This window comes from Carya illinoinensis, chromosome 4, assembly GCF_018687715.1.
Source record: "Carya illinoinensis cultivar Pawnee chromosome 4, C.illinoinensisPawnee_v1, whole genome shotgun sequence".
In the NCBI taxonomy this organism is placed as follows: domain Eukaryota; kingdom Viridiplantae; phylum Streptophyta; class Magnoliopsida; order Fagales; family Juglandaceae; genus Carya; species Carya illinoinensis.
The window spans coordinates 6,983,616-6,989,615 of NC_056755.1; positions in this window are offsets into that span (position 1 = coordinate 6,983,616).

Sequence of the window (6,000 nt, forward strand, 5' to 3'; positions counted from 1 at the left end):
CATTTTGCCTCAAAGCTTCCAATTCCTCTTCCATAGCTTGCTTCCAGCAAGGATGCTTAATAGCCAATTGAATTGTTCTTGGTGGCTTTGGTATGCTACCATAATGATGAATTAAAGCATACTTAGGATTAGGCTTATGAATACCTGATTTTGCACGAGTTTGCATAGTGTGTGAAGGAGCAGGCAGTATAGAATTTTAAGACTCTTCATGAACTATCACGGACTGATCAGTTAATCCATGTTATTCGTATTGATCCAGCATAGCTGGAACAATATTGGGCTGTAGTTCTGCACCAGAAACTAAATCAGAGAGAATTAGTTGTTTATTCAATGGTGCATCAGGAGTTGGATTTTCTGTATTTGCTAATGGAAGAGAATGAGAACATATAGGAGCTATTGAAGAATCCCATTCAGTGAAAGTAGTCACTAAAAAATCTGAAGGAGACGTATTATGGGAGACTTGATTTTTGAAGTGAAGAGAGTCCTCATCAAATGCTACATGTCTGGAAATAAAATTCCTTCTTGTAGGTGGATAATAACACCTATATCCTTTATGTCGATCACTATAGCCCAAGAATACACAAGGAAGAGACTTTGGATCGAATTTACTTGTCTTTTGGTCCCAAACATAAGGATAACATCTTGAACCAAAGACACGAAGAGATTCATAATCTGGTGTTTTGTGATAAAGCATAGAGTAAGGGGACTCCCATTTTAAAGTGACAGTAGAAAGTCTGTTGATGAGGAAAACAGCTGTTTCAACTTAAAAACACTTAGGAACATTTGCATGCAGCATCATTGTAAGGCCCAACTCTCTAATATTTCGATGTCTCCTCTTAACAAAGCCATTCTGCTCAGGCGTGTATGGACATGAAATGTGATGTAAAATACCAGAATTTTGCAAATGACTAACAAATGCATGGTTCAAAAATTATCCCCATCCATCTGTTTGTACTACTTTTATGTGTTGCCCAAATTGCCTCAAGACATATTTTTGAAATAGTGAGAACTGAGTAAAGAAATCTGATTTCTTTTTTAAGGGAATAAGCCAAATGAACTTGATAAAATCATCCACAACGACAGCATAATAATGAAATTTATTCATGGAAGGAACAGGAGCAGGTCCCCACAAGTCAATGTGAAGTTTATAAAAAGGAGCAAATATACTAGACACTGAAGCAGTAAATGGAAGCTTAGACATCTTCCCTAGCTGACAACTCTCACAAACTTTATTTTCTAACTCATTGGACAATACTTTAATACAACCATTGCTTTGCAGATTGGAAACAAAAGCTGCTTGAGGATGCCCGAGTCTTTGATGCCATAAGTCCCTTGTTACTGCTCGAAACCTTCTTGAAAAGAAAGCAGCTGGTGAAGCCCGAATGGTGTAGAGATTATCCTGCTTGAGGCCCTTCATTAGCACCCTTTGTGTCACTCGATCCTTGACCACAAAAGTCTGATTAGAAAACTCACAATTTACTGGGTAATCAATGGTCAATTGTCCAATAGATAACAAATTTTTCTCTAAATCAAGGACCAACAGAACATTATTTAAAGTGAGCTTTGAAGATCCTGTCCCAATGGTAGCATCTCCAATGTGTGTAATTTTGAGAAAATCTCCATTGCCAATTAACACATTATCTGAACCAACATAAGGTTTTAAGTTGTGTAAAATACCTTCATGAGAAGTCATGTGAGCAGAAGTTCCTGTATCAGAAATCCATTCTTCAGTGCTGGTTTTTGAGTCAATGTTGAGAGTTGCAAATGCTTTTGGCAAGTTGTCAGGTTAAATTGAGTGGTTAAATCTATGCCAACAACGAATTGCAGTATGACCTCGTTTGTCACAAATTTGACATAGAAGATCACGATGAGACTCATGGGTAGAATTAGTTGATACATTTGGAGAACCTTGATTAATTGGCTTCATAGTTGCTTGATTAGCAGGAGAAAAACCTTTACCATTTGATGAGAAACTACCTGATTGTGGAGATCCCTTGTTGATGAACTTTGAGTTATTTTTCTAACCATAAAAGGCAGTGTAGGCTATTGAGTTAGGGGAGTACAAACTAATTCTGGTTTCATAGCTTTGCAATAAAGGCACTGCTTCTGCATAACTGGGCATAGGAGGTTTAAGCATAAAGGTGGTAAAAGGTTCATACCTTGCTCCCAAGCCATTTAACAGAGAGAATACTTTAGTTTTGTCATCAACAGGGAAGCCAATAGTTGATAGACTATCACACACACCTTTGAATTTACGTAGATAGTCATTCAGGGGCATATCAGAATCTTTCTTCATGTGATTGAGTTGCTGTGTAAGTTGAAAATGTCGCTCCTGAGAAGATTGAGCATAGGCTTCTTTAAGAGCTCTCCATACCTGTGCCGAGGTATCTAGTCCAATGACAATCCCAAGAGCCTCTTCAGATAAGGTGCCAATGATCCATCCTCTAAGTAGTCGATCAGCAGTATTCCATCTTACAAAATCTGGGTTAGAAACAGATTGATGGTTTGAGCCCTCTGAAGGTGGAAGTACACTCTCAGGGATAGGGACTTCTTCCATAAGATAGGCCACCAATTCTTGACTTTCTGCTAAAGCAAAGACTTGCTCACGCCAGAGAGGATAATTTTTAGACTTGAGTCTGAGTGTGACAAAATTGCCAACGTTCAAAGATACTGAAGACATGTTTGTGGGAAAAAAAAAATAGCCCTCCTCACAGTATGATTTCTCTGATACCCAGAAAAAAATCAACACAAGTTGATGATTGAGAAATCTCACCACACTTCTACCGTGAGAGTAGTATTGTATGTATTTATATTCAAAGATTGTGTACAGAGATTGTATAAGCTATAGCTATACATGGTAATAGACAAGGTAAGACTTAACAAATTACAACAGCAAATTACAAGGAGTAAAATCTGCACTATAATTAGTCTGCTACACTCTCAGCATCTATATTTGTCATGTTGTCATCCATATCAACAGTCTCCATTTCAGGAATATTGTTGATTGAATGATGAATGTTATCATGCATGTCTGAATTTATGGCTCAACAAGGTGTTGCATTGTTCAGTTAAAAGATTGATTCAAATATCTTCAGCGTGTTTATTGTGTGGGAAGAACCATGTTGAGTGTCATCGGAAGCCTCGATTGTTGTTCTAAATATTAAAAAGAATAACATTCTAGTTGTATACTTATTTTCTAAACAGCCTGAAATATGCCTAGTTCTTATCAATAAAATTCTTATTTACTGATTAAAAAAAAAAAAAAAACAAGAATAAAGTTCCTAGCAATTCTACATGGTATACTCGTGAAAGTTCAAGCCTTTAAAAGAAAGTTGATACTTTAATGATCATTCTGTTGAAACTTTTCTTCATTTTGATTGCATCCTCCTAGTGTTAACTTTGGGTTGTCATATTTATCTTCATTTTAGATCGCTGAGAGACACTCCATTACTCATCTTAAAGAATGTGCAGAATTACAGTAGCTTGTGCTGTCAACTAACTGTTAAATAATTTTTTAAATTTGTTTTGCAGATGACCATGCTTTGTCTGTTATGTTAGATACTTATGTAGATCATTGTTCATTCTTCTCATTCTTTCAAAATGATTTTGTTTTTAAGTTCTGACAAAAAATATGAAGACATTAATTGCAAAATATTTTGAGCTACAACTTGATATTTTAACTACTCCTTTTGCTTTTAAGCAGCATAAGTATTTTGTATTTTTTCACTTTTCATTTACATTGAATGTGTTAGTGTTTTTATCATAATGCTAAAATTTTGTAAGTTCAATGCAAATTAATGAAATAAAGTTGGGATACATTCTGTACATTGACCTATCTCGTCTTGGAGTTAAATATGGGAACTTCAGTGTTGAAGTAGTAGACCCAATTTCTAACTATTTGGAGACTGGGTGTAGGAAAAAAATATATGCATCTTTTGATCCTCGAGATGAGAAATCATATCAGCTTAGAGCAGTAAAATATATGGGCTTTTGTGCGGTGTGTATTTGATTTCTAGCTTATTGAAGCCTTCTTTCACAATCAAATTTTAGGTATATTGTCCTCAATCTAACTGGGTCATATATTCAATTGGATCTATTTGGGGAGTCGGTTACTCTTCAATTGCTCCTTCTTGTCTTTTATTATTTCCTTAACCCGAGAATTAAGGCTATCCATTTCACCAACTAGTGATGGAGAAAGTTAAAGCTTTTGTAGAAACTTAAAGCTATGTTTGTGTGATGGCCTTCAATAAAATTTGGCAACTGACCTTTTTCTCTTATTCATGATTTTAGTTCTTCCTGCCTTCATATTTTGTTATGCCAGCGAAGAAACCTTGCTTTTCAATGTCTATTTAGCACAAGTTTTCATAATTATATGAAGGATACACAAACATTGAAATATGAAATTTCCATCCTGCCTCTATTACCTAAACCATCAATTCCCATGTGAAATGACTTCGATATCTCCATATAACAAGGCTGTCTTAACTTGGCTTTCAATAATTGCATGCCAAAACAAAGACAGAAACTAGGCTAGAAGTTAGTTTCTATCTCTAATGTTGTGAAGGAACATGGGGCAACTTATGTAAGGAATTTCTTTTCTAGATATGACTATGAAGTAAGCCATAATCTAATTTTAAATCAAAGTTGCACAATGTTTATGATTTTACTCCAATATGCATGTTTGAATCTTCATACCAGATTTAGTTTGTATTGTATTGTGCCTGATGCATTGGTTAATCAATTTGACTCCTTAAGGAGTGTGGATCTGTAGGTGCGAACAAAATGATACTATATCTTATAGATTTAGTCTCCAATAGAGATTGGTGAGAAAATACAGTAAGTACTATCGAAAGTTTTTCATAGCATCAATACTTCTCCCCAATAATATTTGGATCCTGAAAATCTTTTTATAGGAAGTTACATCCAGCAATTTATGGATGATTTTACGTATATAGATCCCGTAACTTGTTGGGGATAGACCAAATAAACAAATGCTAAGATGAAGAGAATAATAGTGAAAGCAAACAAAATAAACAAGCACATAAAGAACACTGAGATTTAAGTGGTTCGGCTCAATGTAAGCCTGTGTCCACTGGAGGGGTCTTAAAACACTCCTTAATCCCAAATTCCCAATACACCCAAATGAGCTCTCAAGCTCATAAATGAAATTCACAATGAGGTCTATCTGTTGTTGGCTTTCTCTCTAAGTTGTGGCCGCACAAATGAACCCAAAAGAATCACATAATTCATCAAGAATATGATGTATTTATACAAAACGGCACAAGTACCCTAAAACAGAACATTCGCTTGAGCGAAGGGTCAAGCACAGTTTAGGTCACTCGCCCGAGGGGACTATTAAGCAAGTATTAAGCGAACTCTCTGTTTGTCATACCGCTTGAGCGGACTATCGAGCGAGTGTCGAACAAACTTTCTGTTTCATCTTCGCTTGAATGAGTTGTAGAGTGAACTCTCTTTTTGCTTCTTCACTTGAGTAAATTGTCGAGTAAAGTGTCGAGCCAACTGAGGTCAAGCCAACTGAGGTCAAGCCAAGGTCGAGCAATAGTCAAGCCAAGCCCCTCAAAAAATGGCATTTTAGTATGAAATCAAGCCAAACTCAACATAACTTTTAGCCTCATACATGTTTATTGTCTTGGTTTAGTTGTGACTTCAGGGAGCCATTAAAATTGTCCTTGCTCAAGATGTTTAACTAGTGCACCAGTTTGTTTTGCACGTTGATGAGCATTGTGTCGAAGCAAGGTTTCCAATTTGTTTTCATAGATGGATTGAGGATCACCTATTCAGTAAGTGCCAGCCAAGACAACCCCCCCCCCCTCTTTAATCAATAATATCGGGGATACATCTATGAAGTGGAGTAACTTTAGAATATCTACAGGTAATTGGTTTCAAATGTGCAACTGTTAGAGTTTACATCGAACAATTTGAATCAGATGTTTCAAAACTTGATGTTGTGGATGCCTAAATAGCCCAAATCAATAGGTT